Below are 24,881 nucleotides of genomic sequence, written 5' to 3'. Positions count from 1 at the left end.
CTGGCCACAATAAAAGGTGGAGAACACGCAGCCTTGGGTCTGGAACCCGAATCCGCACGTGACAGCCAACCGGAGCGGACCGCTGTGGAGCGGGCTGCGGGGGGAGCTGGGGAACGCGGGCACCCACAGGCCTCACAGGCCCATGTTGTCCCCACCACTCCCCGGCCCCCTTCTTACACTTTACATCCTGGGGCAGCGCAGGTCCGAACCCGACCCACCTTAGTTCTGGCAGTTTTCACATCACGTATTTTGAAGTTGTATTTTTTGGTGAATACACTTTTAAAATTGCTGTCTTCTTCATGAATTAAACCTTTGATCATTATATAATCTCTCTGTTTCTGGTAAATTTTTTTGCTTTATCTGACATACATGCAGGCACTCTTGCTTTCCTTTCATCAATGTGTGTGTAATATATCTTTTTTCATCCTGTTAATTTGGCCTGCCCTGTATTGGTAAATTTCAAGTGAGTTTCTTGTACACAGCATGCAAGAAACATATAAGAAAGGGTCATACTTTTAAATACACTCTTCTATTATCTGTCTCTTGGTAGACCATTCATAATTAAATGAATTATTGATACTTTAGTGCATAAGCCTGACAGTTTTTGTTTTCTCTATCAACTCTTGTTTCTCTGCTTGTTTTTCATGACTTTCTGTGGGTTATTTGAACATTTATTTTAGAATTCCATTTTGTTATTCATAGTGTTTATGATGTATCTTCTTTTTTATAGTTTTCTGGTTGCTTTTTATAGCTTAGTGGTTGTTCTAGATATTCCTTTATACATACATTATCACAGTCAATTGGTGTCATCTGTATTTCAGTTTGAGTGTAGTATAGCAACCCTATGTCATTTTATGTCTCTTTACCCTCTCAAATTTATAGTATCATTGTCTTACATCCATTTAGAATAACACTAGACAATGCTATGATTTTTGCTTGAAACATCAAACATAATTTAGGAAATCAAAATCTATGCCAATAAATAAAGTGAGCATTTTAGAGCTGCCAGAAGGAAATAGGACACGACCTGCTTTGTCTTTCATTTTTTCTTTCTTTCCTTTATATTGATCATAGATATTATGATGCCCTATCTATTAACTCCAATATCTGGATTATCTGTGAATTTGTTTTTAATAATTGATTTATTTTTTATCAGTCTGTATTTCTTGCTTTTTTGTGTATGTGGTAATTTTTTAAAAGTATGTTGAGTTTCTGGATAATATGATATAGAAATACCCAAAAATTTTGAATTTTTTTCTGGACAGATGTTATATTACCTGCAGATCACCTTGCTGCTCTCAAGACCTAGTTTTAAGCTGTGCTATGGTAATGATATTTTATTTTCCTCTTAGGACATATGCCTTACTCCTAGGATACTGTACCTCTCCTTAGACAGAATCTTTAGGGTCCCAACTGGGTTTCTCAGTTGTTTACCAACATTTCCCCATCTGGCTGGATCTGAAACCCAGTAGGTTTCCAGGAAATTTTCAGTCCCTGATGATCTCTTCTGCTTTCCCAGCAGTTGCTTTCTACTAGGTCTCTCCTCTTCTTAGCCAACTGTCACACAGCTAAAGAGTCACAGAAGGACCAAAATGGCATTTACACACCCATTTCCAGGGTTCTTTCTCTCTCCCATATGGTACATTAACCCCCAATTCCCAACCAGCTTATTAGCTTTGAACTCTATTCGTTGCTTCTTTTGGTTACCAAGACCACTAACCTCTGGTTGGGTCACATTTTCCTGTACCAAGGTCAGGAAGATGCCTTTCTGGAAAACCCTGGCAAATGTGGTACTAACGTCATGTGTCTCACCTTCCTTAAAGATCTCATACCTGACTTGGTACAACAATGTTCTTCAATGCCTGCTGATATGGTTTGGCTGTGTCCTTACCCAGATCCCATCTTGAATTGTAGCTCCCATAATTCCCACGTGTAGCCTTGCCCACCTGAACCATGCTGAGGACCTGGTGAGAGGTAATTGAGTCATGGGGCTGGGTCTTTCCCATGCTGTTCTTGTGATAGTGAATAAGTCTCATGAGATCTGATGGTTTTACAAAGGGGAGCTCCCCAGCACATGCCCTCTCTCTTGTCTGCCATGTAAGATGTGCCTTTGCTTTTCCTTTGCCTTCTATCATGATTGTGAGTTCTCCCCAGCCATGTGGAACTGTGAGTCCACTAAACCTCTTTCTTTTATAAATTACCTAGTCTTGGGTATGTCTTTATTAGCAGCATGAGAACAGACTAATACAACTGCCAAGAATTTTTTTTCTATATTTTGTCCAGATTGTATAGTTTTTTATCATGGGAGGGTGAATGTGACACCAGCTACTTTGGTGTCAAGTAGCCAAGTCATGTACTAACGTATTTTTAATGTAGAGCTATACAGTCTTCTTTCTATACTTAAATTTTTAATTAAAATATGATAATTAAAATATTACTAAAAATTTCTTAATGATTTTATTTCATGAGGGAAGAGACTTGGTCAGGAATGTGAAGTATGGCTTACAAGTATTTTCTTGCTAGCTGTGAAATAGATTGAAGGAAGTATTATCCGGTCCCCCATTTGGCAGATTCAGAACCTTGAGGTTAAAAGACATAAATAGTTTGAAGTTCACCTTATAATTGATTAGAAAGGGACAGACCTGAAACTCAGGTTCAGCATTAGACCTCCATGTCTTTGGCACAAAAACATACCGTCTCTTGACTTTTGCCCTGTCTTCATAATTCCAAAGAGCCTGAGATTACTTTCAGACTATACCATTTTCCTTATTAGTAAGTAATCTGTCTGAAGGTCTGTATGAGATAGTCATAGTGTCAGCCAGAAGTCTGACATTCAAGCTCATTTCAAAGCCCCTGGAAATAGACTCTCTTCACTGCCTTCCGTGTGGACGTCCATTGCTCTGCAGTCTGAGACTTGAGTCCACACTGGGCAAACACCTCCCTAACTCCTCAGCCTCCATTCTTATCCCCATGGTCAAAGTTCAAGTCCTCAGCACCTCTCACCTGGACTGTTCCAGAAGCCTCCTCACTAGTTTCCCTACCTCTAGCCACAATCCCAACTGAGCTGTCTCCCAGAACACTGCCAAATTAACCATAAATTTCAGCTTAAAACCTTTCAGTAAATTCCTGTTGCCTTCAGGTAGAATCCTTCAGTAAATTCCTGTTGCCAACCTTCTCATCATCTGGGTCTGCCTTCGCCTCCTGCCTCAAGTTCCAGGTTCCCATCCTTGTACCCCTTCTCCCGCAATTCCAAACTGATGATCGTTTTCAGAACATTTCACCACAGTTCATATTTCTATGCATTTACAAATACTACTCTTTCTTCCTGAAATGGTTTTGCCTTCTTTCTATAACAGGGTTTCCTGAAATGGTTTTGCCTTCTTTCTATAACAGGGTTTCCTGAAATGGTTTTGCCTTCTTTCTATAACAGGAAAACTCCTGTTTATCTTTTAAAATCAGCACCTTGTCCCACCTCCCCACTCCACCCACAAAAACAAAGAAAAGAAAGGAAGAAGGAAATACCTGATACTGGTAATTTACAATGAAAAGAAGTTGAATTGGCTTATGGTTCTGCAAACTGTACAGGGAGCATCTCCTCAGCCTCTGATGAGGCCTCAGAAAGGTTTTACTCATGGCAGAAGTCAAAGTGGGAGCAGACAGACGTCTCACAAGGCAGAGCAAAAGCAAGAAAGAGAGAGTTAGGGGGAAGTGCTACACATATTTATAAATGACCAGACCTCTGAGAACTCACTCACTATGGTGAGGGTAGCACCAAGCCATGAGCAATCCACCTCCATGACCCAAACACCTACCATCAGGCCCTACTTCCAACATTGGGGATTATAATTTAACATTAGATTTGGTGGGGACGTATCCAAACTATATCACTCTGCTTCAAGTCGGAGTGTCTTCCTGGAAATTAAAGCTTTAATGTAGGCCGGGCGTGGTGACTCACACGTGTAATCCCAGCACTTTGGGAGGGCAAGGCAGACAGATTACCTGAGGTCGGGAGTTCGAGATCAGCCTTACCAAATTGGAGAAACCCCGTCTCTACTAAAAATTCAAAATTAGCCAGATGTGGTGGCAGGTACCTGTAATCCCAGCTACTCAGGAGGCTGAGACAGGAGAATCGCTTGAACCCAGGAGGCAGAGGCTGCAGCGAGCCAGGATCGCACCATTGCACTCCAGCCTGGGCAACAAGAGCGAAACTCTGTCAAAGAAAAAAAAAGGCTTTAATATAATAGGCAGACTTCATGAAGATACATTTCATGAAGGTATTGAGTTGGGGGAGTGTACTGATTTATATATTTACCTTCAAAGCATTCTTTTGAATTATTCTGTCAGCATAGAAGACTACGTACATCCACCTCACCTCTACAGATGGGAGCAGCCACACAGCCAACTGAACACCCCATGTTTTCTCTTTGAGAAACAAACTACTTTCTGAGAGTAAGAAGTCTTCTATCCTAGAAAATTTGGTGTTAGTATCAGAAAGATAGACCAAGGCAAGAATATGCAATAAATATTGGCTTGTGCCCCACAAATGGCTGCTTTTTGGTCAGGAACGTGTGCTAGGATATTCTGTGCTGAAGGATCAATGTCACTGCAAGTCCATGATGAATGCGCATTACTAAGCCACATACTCATAATTAATCCTCAGCGACACGTGAAGAAAACTAAATTTCAAAATGAAAAACGAATAAGTGGTAGAGCAAGAATGTGAAACAGATCATTGAATTCCAGAACCAGTGTCCTTAACTGAGAGAACATAGCATCATAGCTATTCTTTTCCTAATTGCAAGAGCCCAAGATATGCTTAAAGTGAAAAAATATATATATAAATTCACTTTTCTTTAGTGGCCTTTTTTGCTTTTTCATCTGTTCTACAAATCTTTATTCTGAGAGCTGCCTTTACTTTCTCTCTGATTGAAATGGGGCTGACAACCAAGGGACCCCAGCATTCTCATCATCAGAGTAGGTGTGACTACAGATGGCCAGTCTTAGCATTCCATGCCCTGGACCTCAAGACTTGACTATGAATGTTCAAACGACCTAAGTATAGCCAGTCAGTGTCCAGATGAGTGATAAAGGCATTAATGGAGAAATAATTTCTTTCTTTCTGAGATAATGATTTCTACAAACCATTTAAGCCTGGAATTGCCTTGTAATATTATCTTCACACAAAGAGAGCTTGATGGACAATAAGCACCATCACCACCCAGCCCCACCCCCACCATACACACGCACATAAATGACAAATCAAAGGCAAAGAGCGATACCCCTAGGGATATCGTTAAAGAATCTAGATATAGTACTGATTAAAGCTCCAGGTCAACACCTAGACATTTTTGTTTCCTTAATCAATAAACTGCTTTTTTTTTGCTTCTACTTGTTTCAGTTTAGTTTCTATTACCTGTCATCAGGAAATTCCAACTAAAACATTTTCCCTTCCTCAAGTCCTTTCCAGCTTGCTGTTAGAGCAGTGTGACACCTGTCTTTTCTCACAGAGGATTTGCTCTGGAACAGACCCTCCTGGTTTTATATCCCTTTCATCTACTCATGATGGGTGTCCACAGCTCAACAGGAGTCAGGACAATGATGATGCAACCCAGTTGCCAGTTTACTGCTGATGGTAAAGATGGCCAATGGTTACCAAGGCCCGGGGCCCTAGAATTCAATGATCCAGAAACCACGCACTCTCTTAATTTTAAAGGTGTCTTTGGAAACGTAAGTTAGACCCAAAAAATCCAGGTTTTATTTCCAGCTTTCAGAAGACAAGAGCTTGGTTGGAAAGACTGACTAATGGTTCTTTGCCTCCTCAATTTAAAGATAATTTCTTCAAGAAAACTCCATACCCCACTGTATCGTGACTATGCACACTGTTTAGCTGCAGTCAGACCACCCATGCTTCGTTTAATACTTCTCATCACATTGACGGTTAATGTTTATTTGGTATTCTCTTACCCCACCAGGCAATATGTTTCATGTTGGCTGATGTCTATATTTCTCAGAGATGTATCCCCAATACCTGTCATAGTACCCGACACATCAAAAGCTTTCCATAGGTATTCATGGACTGAATAAAATTTTATGAGACTGATCAAGGATTTCTAGTTCCTGTCCCTGTTTAATATCCTACAGAGGCCTATGATATTTACTGAAATCAAAGAAATCCTTTTATTATTCTAGAAAGAAGTTGCAATATGACTTTAATATCTCCCCAATTTTTTTCTGTCTTGTAACCAGCCATAAAACTTTGGGTGATACTGGTCATCAGATTGAATAAGAGTAAACTTTGCAATGGTCCCCTTTTCCCCATTTATACATGCAAGAATCAGAACTTATGGGAATATTTTTAGCAATATTTTTGTGGGGGACGATGATGAAAACTTTCAGAGGAAATAATTAGCTTTTAATTAAATTTCTTGGCCCTTGACATTGTACGGTCCTTGTCTTCATCTCTTACCATGCCTGTTTCTTCTCTCTCCTCACTTGAACTCAGCCAACATTAATTTTGGAGACACTTTTCTCTGAATTATCATCTCACCTTGTCCTGCTTTGTGTCACTACACTCTGGATCAAGGGCATTCCTCTAAATTGGAAGATCCCCAAGTGTCTTTATATAACTCGAGTCTTTTCCTGACTCTCCTCAAGATGGCACCCTAAGCACAGGCTCCAGCCTCTTCAACTTCGCCGTCCATTACCAGAAAGACAGATCTTTTCTAAAACTCTAACACAGCATTAAAAAAACAGAAGGCAGGCTCCCCGTAAAAGATCTAGAGAGATGGTATCACATGGTAAAAGAAAACCAAGAACTCGCCCAGAACAAAGTGCTGCAAAGAACAAGAATGACCACAAGAGGTCTTGCAAGTCCAGAGGGAGCAGATGGGGGAAACAGATAAGTCTCAGGAATGCAAGGATAATGTATTCCTAATACATCTATTCGTTCTCTGAATTCACAGATTACAAGAAAAAAAAATTTATGCTCATGCCAAAAAATAAATTGAAAAAATCCAAGTCCCGATGATGGTTAAACATTAGCAGCATAGTAAAATAGAAATAAACTTCCTATAAGAAGTAGTATATCTACCAGAAACCTTCGGCAAGCATTATACTCAGCTGTAAAAAGTCAGATGCATTCACATTAAATTCACAAACAAAAGAAGAATGTTCACTCTCAGTGTTACCTTCAACATACTCATAGAGGTCCTTATCAGGGCATTAAGACAAGAAAAATAAACTGGACAGAAATAAATAAAAGTCATAATATTTGGAAAATATGATCCTTTATAATTTGAGGGTGGATCTAATAGACTTAGTTGATGAATTAGATGTGGTAGGGACAGGTAAACAAAGATCAAGGATGATACCTAGGCTTTTGGCTTGAGCCATCAGTGTTTTTCAGAACTTTAACTGAGATAATGGAAAATGAGGGTACGGGATGAAGAGAAAATAGCTAGACAGTTTCAGATATGAGTCTAGACTTTAGAGGTTTGGGGTACAGAATGAAGAGAAGATATTAGATAGGCAGTTTAATAGATGAGTCTAGACTTCAGAGCAGAGGTCAGGTCTGCAAATATAAATTTAGAAGTCATCAGAAAATAGATGGTATTCAAAGCTTTAGGCCAAATTGAAATCTCAGAAAAAGAACATTGAGAATGCTGCAAACCAACATTTTGAGACAAAAAAAAAAAAAAGAGAGAGAGAGAGAGATTTGGAAAGACTAGCTCCATGAGATAAGAGGAAAGCTCAAGCTTATTATAGCATCACATAGCTGTGGGAGAGAAGTTTTTTTGGGGGGAGGGGGTGGGAAGGAGTGAGATCGAGATGTCAACATTCATATGTTATTGAATGCTGATAGGAAAATCATATAAATAAAGATGAAAAAGTAACCTTGAAATCTATCCACATGGGAACTACTGGTAACCTTGACAAGGTAACGTGGCAGATGAGTTGGAAAGCGAGCTAGGGTGGGTTGAGGAGATCAGGGAAGTGAGGAACTTGAGAAATCTCATGTTCAAAATGCTTTTGATCATTGTTCTTGATAAGGAAGCAGAGAAATCAAGGGATAACTAGAGGGATAAAGGACCCAGAGAAGAGCTTATTTTTTAAGGTGATGAGATACTAGAGTATTTTTACATTGATGTAAATAATGCAGTATGGGGAGAGAGATTATGACTTATGTGTTGGAAAGGGGGGGAAGTAAACTAAATTTAATATTATATAAAATTATAAAGTAGTTTACAAGAGAAACCAGTTGGATAGAATGTGATCCATAAGTCAGCCTGACAAACTAATTTTCTATCAACTCATTTGGATTTGAAGTTTGTTCTATGCTTGACTTTTAAGAAACTTATGTGTAAAAAAATGCATATTTTTCTTTTAAAGAAATTTGGTTAGCTCAGAGTATTTTGGTGTTTTTGTTTTGTTTTGAGACAGGGTCTTACTCTGTCACCAAGGCTGGAGTGCAGTGGTGTGACCATAGATCACTGCAGTCTTGACTTCCCAGGCTTCAGTGACCCTTCTACCTCAGCCTCCTGAGTAGCTGGGACCACAGGCATGTGCCACCATGCCTGGCTAATTTTCCTGTTTTTGGTAGAGACAGGGTTTCACATGTTGCCCAGGCTGGTCTCAAACTCCTGAACTCAAGCAATGAACCTGCCTTGGCCTCCCAAAGTGCTGGGATTACAGGCATGAATCACCACACCCAGCCCGAGATTGTTTTTAAATAGCAAAATATCTGGGATTTTCCCCCAGTAATGGCACCTTACTTCCGAATATATCTTTGGTATCTGGGATGTACCTATATTAACAAAAGGCTTATTATTAATAATTCATAGTTCAAAACTTTCTACGGATGAAAAAGTGCAGATTTGACTAGAATAATACAGACTGCCTATCTGCTCTCAACTCACTTGATTTAGTTTAATTTTAACCAGAAAAGGGGGCATTTTTAGTTTTCTTTTTCTTTTTTGGCTGCTCAGCATTTGGATCCTAATTCTGTTTGGGGGCCTCCTAAAATAGTCAGATTCTTAATGGAAGATAGGCCCTTCCTATTTTTAGCCAGTGCACTAGCTAAAAATGCCAAATACATATATTCCTTTCCCTCAACCCATGTAGCTAGACTGTAGTCAGTTCAAGTCCACGAGGCCATTGAATCTTCTGCAGATGACACTAGGAAGGTGTGAGTGTATGGAATTAACTCTGTTAGTGGCATTCAGTGGCCAGTGGCCACAGCAATAGCATTATAACCAATTCTGGTGGCGTAATTTTGACTGTATTTCTGAACATCCAGATCCTAGTTCCTGGTGGTCAGGTTTGTTTCTCCACATACTCTACCAATTATGAGAGCAATCCAAATCACGTCTAATAAATTCCTACCTTGCAGAGTTAACTGAGGCTTTCCTTTTGGTTGATTGCTAACAAGATCCCTGAGTGATACACCAGATAAAACACACCTGCGGTATCCTCAGGATAACCTGAGAGCCTTTTTCTCCAAGAATGCCACCCAATTCTTGAAATTTCTGGAAGCCCAAATAGTAGCTACATTTTCCCGTTTGTATTGGGTCCTACTTGGCTCACAACGGTCTAAATTATTTTTCAAAGTTCAGTATCCATTTATTGTGAAGATAAAGGTGCCTGTGTTGTGATCCCTGCATGCGATGAAAAAGTGCCATGTGGAACTAATGTTAGTTTGAAAAAATTCACCAAGAGGAGGCAGAAACTCATGAAATACTAGTTGTTGAAATCAAGAGTGAGAATCAGTTTTAGATTCTCATGTTTTTGGAACATTTCAAAAGACTTAATATTCTGGTAAAAAAAGAAATTTATATATTCTGGGATAATGATAAATATATCACTTTGCTACAATTCATCTCGGATTTTTGTCTCCTTTCTTACTGTTTTAGCTTTCCGATTTTGCTTTTGTCTTCATGCTGCACCTCATCTTCCTTCTAAGCTTTCAGACTAAACATTCCATTCCTTTACCTGTAGAAAAAAAAATGTGGTTGTGGATGTGTTCCTTTTATAGTAAGTGCTGAAAAACTATAAACTTTAAGCCAAAAGGACAATACTTCTTTCAAAACCCTTCCTTTAACAAATCACTTTGCAGAGCGTTAAAAAGACCATAAAGAGACAGTACGTTTTCCCCAGCCATTGAAGGTATGATGAATGGTACAACCTGAGAGTGAATGGAAGAGCCACTTTATAAAGTTTAAAGAACCAATACTTGGGCTTAGTTATGGACTTCACACTAACCAGAGATACAAGGCATTTTAGCTGAATGACAGTGGACCGAACTAATCCTATAAAGTGACAAGGGGAAACACTGGGACCCTCCACTGTGAAATATCTTGGAGTGAAGGCTTGGCAGGAAGTCAGTCTTGCATAAACATAAAAGCCAAACTCTTTTAGAAAACATATTATCAGAGATGATTTATTTTTATATGAGAATAGTTCTTTTAAAAAATATTTTAGATCTTTTTCTTGAATATAAATATTGATTTACTAATATGACCTGTCTTTTTTCATTCTCTAGGCAACAATGATTTCTTAAGAAGAGGCAAATGGAACTCAGAATAAGCAATCATAGACTAAAAGCATAGAATAATTTCAATAATTTTTGCATTTGAACACAAAAAATGAGTTACTAAAAGCATAGCCCCTTCAACTTGTAATTCAAACACATAAAATAATTTGACTTCAATAGGCAAACCAAATGACACTTATTTGGAAATTTCTAAGGTACTTACAGAAAGTCAAGGAGAGGACTTAAAGTGAAGAAAAAATATGTCTGACTAATAGTGAATAAAATTATTATTGATGCAAAAAGCATTGTTGAATGAAATCTTTTCAGCATCTTAAATATATAATGGTCTAAACCTTGACCACCTCAAGTTCTTTTCAGAAGCAGGCAGAGGAAAAGAGAGAAAGAATGAATATAAGAACATTTACATCCAGAGTATACAACTCCAGAAGATAGAATTTATTCCTGTTTCATCTTTGTGTGCAATTTTCCCCATGGTTAACCAGTGCATTGCACTAGAAGGCTCAGTGTTTGTTGAATAAATAATCCCAAAAATAACTAGAAAATAGTGCAGAACAGTGAAGAGAGAGCTTAAGTAGAGATCAGGAAAGATACAGCATCTTCTTCCTTTCTTTACTATGTTGAGATACTCTCTGAGCATTGTTTTCCTTATTTGAAAAATGAAGAGTCAAAATGCCTTAAGTACCTTTCAGTTCAGAAATTCTTTGCTTTGAGAGTAAATATACTTAAGATTGAGTGCTAGAATTCAGAATTTTGCAGTGCAAGTTAAAAAATAATTCTATCTTTGGGGAGAAAAAAATGGGGTTATATTTTATTTATTTTTTATACTCTGTCAGTAGACTAAAGGGGGTCTTTAATTAGTAAAATTGTACATTTCAATATGTTCATGCTTGCACACAGAAAGGTGCTGAGTACCTGCCATGGCTGTACTGCAATGTCTATTGTAAATGTTAGCTCTTTGGGGGGCAAGCATACCCACATTCATATGGCATTTCCTAAGCCTGTTTTCCTTCTCAGGGTTAAACTCACTGATGCAAATTGCCCAGCTGTGTCTTAATTAAACTTCTACTCCCACTTTCCTTTGGGCTTTTCAATCATATACGCTTCTCTTTCCCCTCTTTTCCCCATAGTCTTCTCTCTCTTTTCCCTAAACTCCCGCCACATAGGCCTGTGGTGAGGACAGCTGACAATAATGAGGCCCCAGGAACTGGTTCAAAGCCTGCTGTAAAACTTTTTAAATTAAACCCTTGAGATTTTAAGAGTTTGTAATTAGAATGCATGGTTTGAAATGAACTAACATAACCCTGCCATCTAGCTGGCATAACCCAGTGCCCATGAGTCTGCTGATCTCTGGGTGCTTAAGCCCTGGCAGAGCAGACTGTTTCTAACCATTGACCATCCTGTCCCAAAAGTGGGCAATGTCTTCTTTGAACCTTTTGGGAAGTGTCCCAAATTCTCCTCCTATCGAACTGTTAGAATGTGCTTAATTTTCCACTGTAAGAATAGGTTGCTTTGATGAGTATCTATTGGGATAAGTTCTTGCCTTTGTGAAATTTCTTCAAAATAGATTCCCAGAAGTAGGATTAGAGTGGGAAGGGTAGAAATATATTAAGGGCTCATCATAGATGCCAAATCCCTTTCTTTTCACTCATCCATACAAACAAATATTTATTGAGCACCTGCTGTGTACCAGGTACTCTTCTAGGTGCTGAAATTTGGTTGTGAACGAGATAGGTGAAGTTTCTGATATCGTGGAATACTACTCTACTGGTTAAGGAAGACAATCAATAAGTGGGCAAAAAATACATAATATAATTATAAATGGTAACAAAAGCTATAAAAACATAAAATGGAACGATAGAGAATAGGGGTTGGCTTCTGTCCTTTTGCAGTCCATACAATTTATCAGGAAAATTGGTCAGCTTTTCCTTCTAAGTACGTAGAGAACTTAATACCTTCTCTACATCTGTATTGTTATCTCCCTAATCCAGGTCACCATCATCCTTTGCTTGGACTTTTGCAAGAGTTTCTTAATTGATCTTCCTGCTACCATATTAACCCCCATAGTCTGTTCTCCCCACAGCAGTCAGAATGATTCTTTTAAAGTGTAAGTCAAGTCATATAACTCAGCTGCAGAACACTTCCGATAGCTCCCTTCTCTCTCAGTGTAAAATCTGTCATTTCCATGGCTTGTAGAAGAATCTGCGGCCTGGACACTGCTACTTCTCTAAACTCATCTCTACCATTCCCCCCCCCGGCTGCAATCCTTTCACATTTCAAGCATGACCCTTCCTCAGTGACTTTGCATTTGCTGTACCCTCTGTTTGGAATATAGTTTCCCCATATATATCTCACGCCTTCAGTTCTTTGCTCAAATATTACCTTTTCATAGAAATAGTCATTAACCATCCCAAATAAAATAGTGTGGCATTCCCATGTCTCTCTTTATCCTACTTTCTTTCTCTTCATGGCACTTATCGTCACTTGACATATTTATTTGTATATTTTGTTTATTGACTGTTTTTACCCACTAAAATAGAAATTTCATAGATCAAATACTTTATCTGTGCTGTTCACTGCTATATCCCCAGTATCTAAATTGATACCTGGCACATAGGTAATGGCTCAATATTTGTTGAATTAATGAAGAAATTAATGACTTTGTTTGAACCTGGTGAGAGATTTCTTGGAATATGCTGTGAGTCTAGACCATGTGTCCTATCCAACTTGTTTTTAATTTTTATCAATGTCATGGATCAAGAAATAGTAGAGGCCCAACAAACTATATGCTGTCTTGGAGTCCAGCAGTGCTGGAGCTGGGGCTCAAGAGAAGTGCAGGCTGTGTCCCCAAGATCCAGGCGTGAGTGACCCTGGGCTATCACACCTGGGGCTAAGGTGCAGTGCTGCTGGGACTAAGGTGCAGTGCTGCTGGGGCTAAGGTGCAGTGCTGCTGGGGCTGAGGTGCAGTGCTGCTGGGACTAAGGTGCAGTGCTGCTGGGGCTAAGGTGCAGTGCTGCTGGGGCTAAGGTGCAGTGCTGCTGGGGCTAAGGTGCAGTGCTGCTGGGGCTAAGGTGCAGTGCTGCTGGGACTGAGGTGCAAGTGGTGCACACATTCCCTATCCATTGGCCTATGCTGTTGCCAATGAAGGCAGAACTACCCTCCCCAGTGGCAGGATAACAGCACAGTTGTTTCTTCCCCCAATGCAAGCATTCCACCAGTGGCCTGCGGATCACCCAACCCCTTTGTACCTTGGGTGGCTCCTCCACACATGACTGGAGGCCTGAGGACAAGCTCATCTGACCCAGATTTACCCCCTTTCCATAAAAGAGCACATAGTCTAGGGGCCAGGGGATTTCCCAACTCGGTTCACCACCATCAGAACCTAAACACTCCTCCCAGGGGCCTACTCACCAAAATGAGAATATCACAACTGGCACTTATCTGCATGTGCCGCCTGCAAGCCTAAAGACTGGCCCACGCAGCCCATTGCAGCCACCACCAACACCAGCACATACTTCTCAAGTCCCAGAGGATTGTTCTGCCACTGACTCTACCTTTGCCCATGCCATACTGGTTGCCTAGAGGTCCAAGATCCTGCCACCCACCTTGCTCAAAGTTGCCACTACCAGCATATGAGTAAGCTTCCAGAAGGCCCAAGGGTTAGCCTGACTGTACCCACTAATACTAGTGCCAGTTTACACTGCCCCCCGGTGCCCAAGAACAGGCATGCTCAGCCCAACACTGGTACCAATGGTGCTGGAAAACTGGCCTACTTGGCTTCCCAGTCCCCAGCAGAACTTCACTACAGTTTCCAGCTGTACCCTAAGCCACCAAGGAGATCACAGATACCACTGATGCTGTTGAAAGCTACACTACTGCATGCACCCAGAATCAAACCCAAAACGTTCTACCCAACAAACACCATAGATACATCTTCAAGAAAGTTTTCCTTTATAAAAGCAAATTCAACAAGTTGGAAGAAACTAATATTATTTCAGGTATGTCAATATCAATGTAAGAACACAAGAAACATGAAAAATCAAGGAAATATACACCTCCAAAGGAACAGAATAACTCTCCAGTGACAGATTACAATAAAAAACAAATGAATGAAATCATGGGAAAAGAATTCAAAATTTGAATATTAAAGAAGCTCAGTGGAATACAAGAAATTTCTGAAAAATTACAAAGAAATCAGAAAAACAATTCAGGATATGAATGAGTAATTTGCCAAAGACAGAGAGAATAAAAAAATAGCCAACCAGAAATTCATAAACTGAAGAATTCATTTAATGAAATACAAAATATATTCAAAAGCTTCAACAAAAATAGACTAGATCAAGCAGAAGAAAGAATCTCAGAACTTGAAAGCAAGTCTATTGAAATAACACAGCCCAACAAAAATACAGAAAAAAGAATAAGCAAATTCTTCATAGTATATGAAACACCATAAAGTGGCCAAATTTTGAATTACTGGGGTCTCAGAAGGCAGAGAGAGAACAAAAGGATTAGAAAACGTAGTCAACATAACAATACATAACAACTTCCCAAATCTAGCAAGAGATTAAGGCATCTAGATACAACAGGCTCTGAGATCCCCAAACAGATACAATGCAAAAAAGTTTTCATGAAACATTACAGTCAAAATGTCTACAGTAAAATACACAGAAAGAATTCTAAAAACAGCAAGAAAAAACATATAGTCACCTTTAAAGGAACCCCCATCAGACTAACAGTGAATTTCTCAGTAGAAGCCTTTCTGCCAGGAAAGAATGAGATGATATATTCAAAGGGCTAAGAAAAAAAAAATATTGCCAACAAAGGATCTATTTCCAGCAAATTATCCTTCATAAATGAAGGAGAAATAAAAAAGTCTTTCCCAAAGAAGCAAAAGCTGAGAAAATTCATCACCACTTAACTGGTCCTCCAAGAAATGCTCAAGGCAGTCCTAAACCTGGAAGAAAAAGACAGCATTTACCATCACAACAACACAACGAAGTATAAAACTCACTGGTAAAACAAACACACAAACGAGGAAGAGAAAGAACTCACACGGTACCACCATAGAAAACTACCAAACCACAATGACAAACAATAAAAGAAAAAGAAAGGAATGAAGAATATACAAAACAACCAGAAAACAATGAACAATATGACAGAAACAAAACTTCACATATGGCCGGGTGTGGTGGCTCATGCCTGTAATCCTAGCACTTTGGGAGGCTGAGGCGGGCAGATCACCTGAAGTCAGGAGTTTGAGACCAGTCTGGCCAACATGGTGAAACCCTATCTCTACTAAAAAAAAATACAAAAACTAGCCAGGCGTGGTGGCACGTGCCTGTAATCCAAGCTACTTGGGTGGCTGAGGCAGGAGAATCACTTGAACCTGGGAGGCGAAGGTTGCAGTGAGCCGATATCATGCTACTTCACTCCAGCCTGGGCAACAGAGTGAGACTCTTGTCAAAAAAAAAAAAAAAACAACAACAACTTCACATATCAATAATAACCTTAAATGTAAATTGATTAAATTCTCCACTTAAAAGATACAGACCGGCTTAATTGATTAAAAGAAGTATATATGATCCAACTATGTGCTGCCTACAAGAAACACATTTTACTTGTAAAGACACACATAGACTGAAAGAAAAAGGATTGAAAAAGATATACCATGCAAACCTAAACCAAATGTGAGCAGAAGTTGATTTACTTATATCAGATAAAAGAGACTTTAAGTCAAAAATAGTAAGAAAAGGCAAAGAAGGTCATTATATAATGATAAACAGATCGATTCAGTAAGAAGATATAATAATTTTAAATATACATGCACCTAGCATTGCGGTACCCAGATTCATAAAGCATATATTACTAGATCTAAAGTGTTGTGGGAAGTCAGGGACCCCGAATGGAGGGACTGGCTGAAGCCATGGCAGAAGAACATAAATTGTGAAGACTTCATGGACATTTATTAGTTCCCCAAGTTAATACTTTTATAATTTCTTAAGCCTGTCTTTACTACAATCTCTGAACATAAATTGTGAAGATTTCATGGACATTTATCACTTCCCCAATCAAAACTCTTGTGATTTCCTATGCCTGTCTTGTCTTTAATCTCTTAATCCCATCATCTTTGTAAGCTGGGGATGTATGTCGCCTCAGGACCTGTGATGATTGCTTTAACTACATAAATTGTTTGTAGAGCATGTGTGTTTGAACAATATGCAATCTGGGCACCTTAAGAACAGGATAACAGTGATTTTCAGGGAAATAGGGAGATAACCTTAAAGTCTGGCTGCCTGTGGCCCAGGCAGGACAGAGCCATATTTCTCTCCTTACCAAAAACGGGTAAGAGAAATATCGCTGAATTAATAATTAACAGCCCTGGGAAAAGAATGCATTTCCAGGGGGGCCTCTAAAATGGCCGTTCTGGGGGTGTCTGCCTTATGCAGATGTAGATAGGGAGGAAACACGCCCTAGTCTCCTGCAACGCCCCCAGGCTTGCTAGGATTAGGAAATTCCAGTCTGGCAAATTCTAGTTAGACAAGTTCTCTGCTCTTGAACCCTGTTAAGATGTTTATCAGTGACAATGCGTGCACAGCAGGACATGGAAGTTAATTAGTGATTCTAGTTTTGCCCTGAACTTGTGATCTTGCCCTGCTCATCTGCCTTGTGATCTTTTGTTGCCCTTAAAGCATGTGATCTCTGTGACCCACACCCTATTTGTACACTCCTTCCCCTTTGAAAATTGCTAATAAAAACTTGCTGGTTTTACCGCTCAGGGGGCATCACGGAACCTGCCGACATGTGATGTCTCCCTCTGACACCCAGCTTTAAAATTTCTCTCTTTTGTACTCTTTCCCTTTATTTCTCAGACCAGCCGACACTTAGGGAAAATAGAAAAGAACCTATGATGAATTATCAGGGGTTGGCTCCCCCAATACTAAAGAGAGAGATAAATTCCAGTACAACAACAGTGAGGGACTTCAACACCCCACTCTAAGCGTTAGACAGATCATCTAGATGTAAAATCAACTAAAAAATATTGAATTTAACTGGACTATAGAACAAATGGACCTAACAGACACACCTACAGAACATATTATTCAACAACTGCAGAATACGCATTTTTTTCTACTCAGCATGTGGAACATTTTTCAGGATAGATCATATTTTCAGCCACAAAAGAAGAAGTCTCAACAAATTCTTAAAACTAGACATTATATTAAGTATTTTCCCATACAACAGTGGAATAAAACCAAAAATTAATACAAAGAACAACTTTGGAAGCTATACAAATACATAAAAATAAAACAACATGGTCCTGACTGAAGAAATAAAAATGGAAATAGAAACATTTATTGAAACAAATAAAAATGGAAACACATGATGCCAAAATCTGTGGAATACAACTAAAGCAGTACTAAGAGGGAAATTTATACCAATAAACATCTGCATCAAAAGAAGTAGAAAGTTTTCAAATAAACAATGTAATGATGCACCTCAAAGAATTATTATAGAAAAGGAAGAACAAACCAAACCCAAAATTAGCAGAAGAAAAGAAGCAATAAAGATAGGATGAGAACTAAATAAAATAGAGACTAAAAGACAAGGATCATTAAAACAAAAAGTTCCTCAGAAAGATAAACACAACTGACAAACCTGTAGCTAGACTAACCAAGAAAATAAGAGAGAAGGACTAAATAACAAAATTAGAAATAAAAAAGGAGACATTACAGCTGATACCAAAGAAACATAAAAGATCATCAGAGATTATTATGAGTAACTATACACTAATAAACTGGAAAGCCTAGATAAAATAGATACATTCCTGGAAACATACAAACTACCAAGATTGAATCAGGAAAAGATAGAAAACTTGAACAAACCAATAATGAGTAGTGACATTAAATCAGCAATAAAAAGACTCCCAACAAAGAAAAGCGCAGGACCAGATGGACTCACTTTCAAATTCTATAAAGAACTAATATCAATCCTCCTCAAACTATTCCAAAAAACCAAACAACGTGGAATTCTCCCTAACTTACTCTAGGAGGTGAGCATTGCCCTGATACCAAAACCAGACAAGTACACACACACAAAAAGAAAACTACAGACCAATACCCCTGATGAACATAGACACATAAATTCTCCACAAAATACTAGTAAAATGAATTTAACAGCATGTCAAAAAGATAGTACCCCATGAGCAAGTGGGTTTCATCCCAGGGATACAAGGATGGTTTAACATATGCAAATGAATAAATGTGACACATCACATGAACAGAATGAAGGGCAAAAACTATATGATCATTTCAATAGATGCAGAAAAGGCATTTGATAAAATTCAACATCATTTCATTATAAAAACTCTCAACGAACTAGGTATAGAGGGAACATACCTCAAAATAATAAAGGCCATATATATGACAAACCCACAGCCAACATCATACTGAATGGCGAAAAGTTGAAAACCTTTTCTCTAAGAACTAGAACAAGACAAGGATGCTCACTTTCACTACTCCTATTCAACATAATGCTAAAAATACTATTTCCCCTAGACAGAGAAATCAGACAAGAGTAAAAAATAAAAGGCATTCAAATTGGAAAAGAGGGAGTCAAATTGTCTCTCTTTGCACATGAAATAATCTTATATTTAGAAAAAAAAGATTCCACCTAAAAAAGATAAGCAAATTCAATAAAGTTGAAAAATATAAAATCAACATATAAAAATCAGTAGCATTTCTATAACCAAGTATAAAAGAGCCAAAAGAGAAATCAAGAAGACAATCCCATTTACAATTGCTACCAAAAAAAAATACCTAGGAATAAATTTAACCAAGCAGGTAAAAGATCTCTACAAGAAAAACTGTAAAACACTGATAAAATGAATTAAAGAAGACATAAACAAAGAGACATCCCATGCTCATGGATCAGAAGAATCAATATTGTCAAAATGACCAACAAAATATCCAGATTCAATAAAATCCTTATCAAAATACCAATGTCATTTTTTACAGAAATAGAAAACAAAATTCTAAAATTCATATGGAATAAAAAAAGAGCCAGTATAACCAAAACAATCCTGAGCAAAAAGTACAAAGCAGAAGGCATCACACTACTTGACTTCAAAATATAGTACAAGGTTATAGTAACCAAAAAGCATGGTATTGATATAGAAATAGACACAGAAACCAATGGAAGAGAATAGAAAACCCAAAAATAACTCTACATATTTACAGCCAACAGACTTTCAACAAAGGTGCCCAGAACATACACTGAGGAAAGGATACCTTCTTTAATAAATAGTCCTGAAAAAAATGGGATATTCACATGCAGAAGAATGAAACTGGACCCTTATCTTCCACCTTATATAAAAATCAATTCAAAATGGATCAAAAACTTAAAAGTAAGACCTTAAACTATAAAACCACTAGAAGAAAACAAAGGGAAAACACTCCAGGATATTTGTTTAGGCAAAGATTTTATGGCTGAGACCTCAAAAGCAGAGAAAACTAAAACAAAAATAGACAAATAGCACTATAGTAAACTAAAAAAGTTTTTGCACAGTGAAAGAAACAATTAACAAAGTGAAGAGACAAACTGTTGAATGGGAGGAAGTAGTTGCAAACTATTCATCCAACCAGGGACTAATATCCAGAATATGCAAGGAATACAAACAACTCAATGATAAAAAAAAAAAAAACAAATAATTCAATTAAAAAGTGGGCAAATGACATGAATAGACAATTTTCAAAGGAAGACACACAAAAGCCAACAAGCATATTAAAAAATGCTCAACCTCTCTAATCATCAGAGAAATGCAAATCATAACCATGATGAGATATTATCTCATCCTAATGAGAATGGTTATTCCTAAAAAGACAAAAAATAAATAAATAAAAACAGATGCTGGCAAGGATGTATAGAAAAGGGAATACTTAACAATCGCAAAGGTATGGACTCAATCTAAGTGTTCATCAGTGGGTGAATGGATAAAGAAAATGTGGTATATATACACAATGAAATACTATTTGTTCATAAGAAAGAATGAAATCATGTCATCTGCAGCAACATGGATGGAAATAAAGGTCATTATGTCAGGTGAAATAATCCAGGCACAGAAAGACAAATACCACATGTTCTTACTCATATGTAGGAACTAAAAACCTTGATCTTCTGGAGGTAGACAATAGACGGGTAGATATGACACCAGAGTTTGGGAGGGTGTGAGAGTGGGCGGAGGGAGAAAGGAAAAGAGGTTCATGAAGAAGCACAAACTTACAGTTAGATAGAGGAAATAAGTTCTAATTTTCAATAGCAGACTAGGGTGACTATAGTTAACAACAACATACTGTATATTTCAAAGTAGCTAGAAGAAAGAACTTGAAATGTTACCAACATGCAGAAATGACAAATACTCAATATGATGGCTACCCCAAATACCCTGACTTGATCTTACATGTTCGATGCACATTAAAAATGCTCACATGTACCCCCATAAATGTGCAAAACACTATGTACCAATAAAAGGAACAAAGAAATAGTAGAGGGTCTCACAAGCATTGTATACATGATTTGTTATCAGAATCATGTTCAGCAATGCTTTTCAAACCGCAGGTCACTAACAATTAGTAGTCTGTGAAGGTAGTTTAGCAGGTTGTGATCAGCTTCTTGTTAACAAAAGAGAATTCATCCAGGCTGGAACAAAATAGAATTGAATTGAAAAAAATACTTTATCACATGTAATATGGCTGAGTGTTGTTTTGTGAAAGTTCATTTTAATTATATGTAAATGGGCTTTTTGAGCACATAATGAAATATGATATAAAAACTATTTGTTATTATAGGTCACAGTGTTTTTAAAAAAAACAATGGCCTACAATATTGATTCTCAGGAATCCACCCAAAATTTCCAGGAAATAAAAATATCAGAAGAAAACAATGAACTGGAAAAACAGTGAAAGAGAAGCAAAGAGAGAACCAATGACCAAAGAGTTGTTCCTTTGAAAAAAGTCCATAAATTAATAGTGACTAGCCATATTGGCCAAGATAAAAAGAGAGAGGACACAAATTTTCAATTTTAGGAATGAAGGTTAGAAAATTATTTCAGACCCTTCCTAGTCATTTATAACATAAAAATAAATCATACATGTGTCATACATGACACAGCAGCAAAACTCACTGAAGAAGAAATAGCTATCTTGAATAAGCTACTATACATTAAAGAAATTGAATTTGTGGTTTAAAATTCTCAAAGAAAAATCTTCAAGTCCAGATGGCTGTACTAACACGTTTTTCCTAACATTTCAGAAAAATGTAATATAATTATACACAATTTTTTCCATAAGATAAAAGGGGAGGGAATGACACCCAGCTCATTTTATAAACTCAGCATTACCTGATATTAAAAACAAAGACATTATAAGAAAACTACAGACGAAATATCCCTCACAGCATAGATATGAAAATATTCAATCGAATGCAACACTTAACAATCCAACAATATGTAAAAAAAGATAATATATCATTACCAAGTAAGGTTTATTTCATCGTGAAAAGATAGTTAAGCATTCAAAAGTTAATTAAATTAGTTCACCACATCAGTAGACAAAAGAAGAAAAACATTGCTCATCTCAAAAGATGCAGAAAATCATTGGACAAAATTTGAAATCCAACCATAACAAAAATTCTCAGCAATTAATAATAGAAAGGAACTTCCTCAAACTGAGGGAGAGTATCTACAAAATGGGCTGCTAACATCAGAGTTAATGCTAAAAGACCAAATGCTTTGCCCCTAAGATCAGGAATAAGGACGAGAAGTCCATTCTTACCACTCTTTTTAGACACACTGAAAATTCTAAGTGCAATAAGGGAAGAAATTTAAAAAAAAAAAAAAAAAAGACCTACAGATTAGAAGAAGTAAAAATGTTTCTCTTTGCAGATGACATGATTGTATGTTTAGAAAATTGTAAGAATCTACAAGAAAGGTATTAGAACTAATTAGTAAATTTAGAAAGGTCAATAGTTAGAAGGCCAATGTAAATTTAATACACAAAATCACATTTCTGTCTACATTCTATATACTACCAATAGAAACTGAAAATTTTCAATTAGTGCTATTATAATAAGAAGAAAAATAAGAAACACTTTGGTATAAATTTAACAAAATATGTTTATACAAGTGTACAATCTGCATATTGAAAACTCCAAAATGCCAGTGAAAGAAATCAAAGGCCTAAACAAATATGAGATGTTCGTTATTCAAGATTTGCAAGTCTCAACATTGTTATATTAATTTATTAATGTTAATCATAAATTAACCTTCCATAGATTCCATGCAACCTTACAAAAAATCCCAGCAATATTCTTTTTGGAGAAATTGACAAGTTAATTCTAAAATTTATATGGAAAAAAAGCAAAGGAATTACAAGAGCTGATATAATTTTGAAAAGAACAAAGCCCAAGGACTTAATTATTTCATTTCAAGACACATTAATCAAGATGTATAGATCAAGATTAAAGTATAAAGCTACATTAATCAAAACAATGTCATATTGGTGAAAGGACAGACACATAAATCACTGTAACCAAACAAACAAAGTCCAGATAAAGACTCACATATAAATTATCAATTAATATTTGATAAAGGTACAAAGAAAACTCAGTGGAGAAAAGAGAATTTTTTTTACAGATGGTCTGAAAAAATTGAACATCCATTTGCAAAATTTTTAAAACCTTGACCCATACCTCACACCATATGTAAAAATTAAATAAAAATGAATCATAAACTGAAGTGTAAGAAAAAATAAAAATTCAGAAGAAATCATAAGACCACAAATTGATACCTTGGATTAAACAAAGACTTATTAGATATGAAATCTAATCTCAATCATGAAGATAAAATTGATAGTGATTCATCAAAGTTAAGAACTTCTGCTCTTGTAAGACACTGTTCAGAACCTTAGAAGACAAGTTGTACACCAGGAGAAAATATTTGCAAAAGGCATTTCTGATGAAGAACCTGTATCCGAGATTTCTGCCTCTCTTCCCAGTGGCGTCACAACCTTCAGCCCACTCAGGATATTGGCAACAGCTGAGGTACTAAGTATTGGTAAAAAACTGAATGAGGGTAAAACAAAGTCCATAAATTATTAGATAGTCCAGAAAAAATCCTCCTGCAGTTCAAGGACCAGATAACAGCAGGAAATGCAGTTAGAAAGAATCACCTGGGCCAGGCGCAGTGGCTCACGCCTGTAATCCCAGCACTTTGGGAGGCCGAGGCGGGCGGATCATGCGGTGAGGAGAGACCACCCTGGCTAACACAGTGAAGCCCCGTCTCTACTAAAAATACAAAAAATTAGCTGGGCATGGTGGCGGGCGCCTGTAGTCCCAGCTACTGGGGAGGCTGAGCCAGGAGAATGGCGTTAACCCGGGAGGCGGGGCTTGCAGTGAGCTGAGATCGTGCTACTTCACTCGTGCCACTGCACTCCAGCCTGGGCGACAGAGCGAGACTCTGCCTCAAAAAAAACAAAAAAGAAAGAAAGAATCACCCGGAAGTAAAAGGTAAAAGCTGCAATCTCAAATAAAATTACCAGTTGTGTTTTTCAGTTGTTACAGGAAGCAAGTGTCAAAACTGCTTTCACCAGAAAATGTGGGGAAACAGACAGCTTTTGCTGCTCCCAAGTGTGAAATGATTCCAACTGAATGGGTTTGCAGAAGAATAGCAACTGATTCTTTTTTCAAAAGAAATCCTGATGACAAGGAAGGATATAAGTTTTACCCACCTAAAGTGGAGATGTTTTTCAAGGATGATGCCAGTAATGACCCACAGTCATCTGAGGAACAGCTAACTGCTCTAAAATTTTGCTTTGGTGAACTTCTCATAGGCTAAACTGAAGTGGATATCATGTCATATACTACATAGGCTCTTTTTTGAAATACTGGAGAAATCTTGGTTGCCCCAGAACTGTACACTGGTTGATATGAAGATCAAATTTGGTTGATGTAACCCCTAAAGAAATTGTTCTTGCTGATGTTATTGATAATGATTCCTGGAGACTCTGGCCATCAGTAGATGGAAGCCAACAGAAAGACAAACAGCCTCATCAGGACCTCAAAGAAGTAACTTCTGAAGGGCTCAAGATGGTTAAAGAAAAACTTAGAGTGGGTTGCAGAGAGAGAAGAGTTGCTTTTGAAATTAGAAAGTCTGTGCGGGATGGCAGTATTGGTAGGCTCTACTTCTGATCTTGGCCACTGTGAAAAAATCAAGAAGGCCTGTGGAAATCTTGGCATTTCCTGAGAACTTCAAGTAACATCTGTGCATAAAGGACCAGATAAA

At 37.7% G+C, this 24,881-nt stretch overlaps 1 pseudogene; it reads left to right on the top strand.

Moving 5' to 3' along the window:
* The first annotated feature begins 14,178 nt into the window (after window positions 1-14,178).
* LOC100609266 (bifunctional phosphoribosylaminoimidazole carboxylase/phosphoribosylaminoimidazole succinocarboxamide synthetase-like) lies at window positions 14,179-24,881 on the top strand (annotated as a pseudogene).

This window comes from Pan troglodytes, chromosome 6 (genome assembly GCF_028858775.2).
Source record: "Pan troglodytes isolate AG18354 chromosome 6, NHGRI_mPanTro3-v2.0_pri, whole genome shotgun sequence".
NCBI classification, from domain to species: domain Eukaryota; kingdom Metazoa; phylum Chordata; class Mammalia; order Primates; family Hominidae; genus Pan; species Pan troglodytes.
Note: the sequence above shows the minus strand (reverse complement) of the source record. Positions and strands in the feature narration are given on the sequence as shown.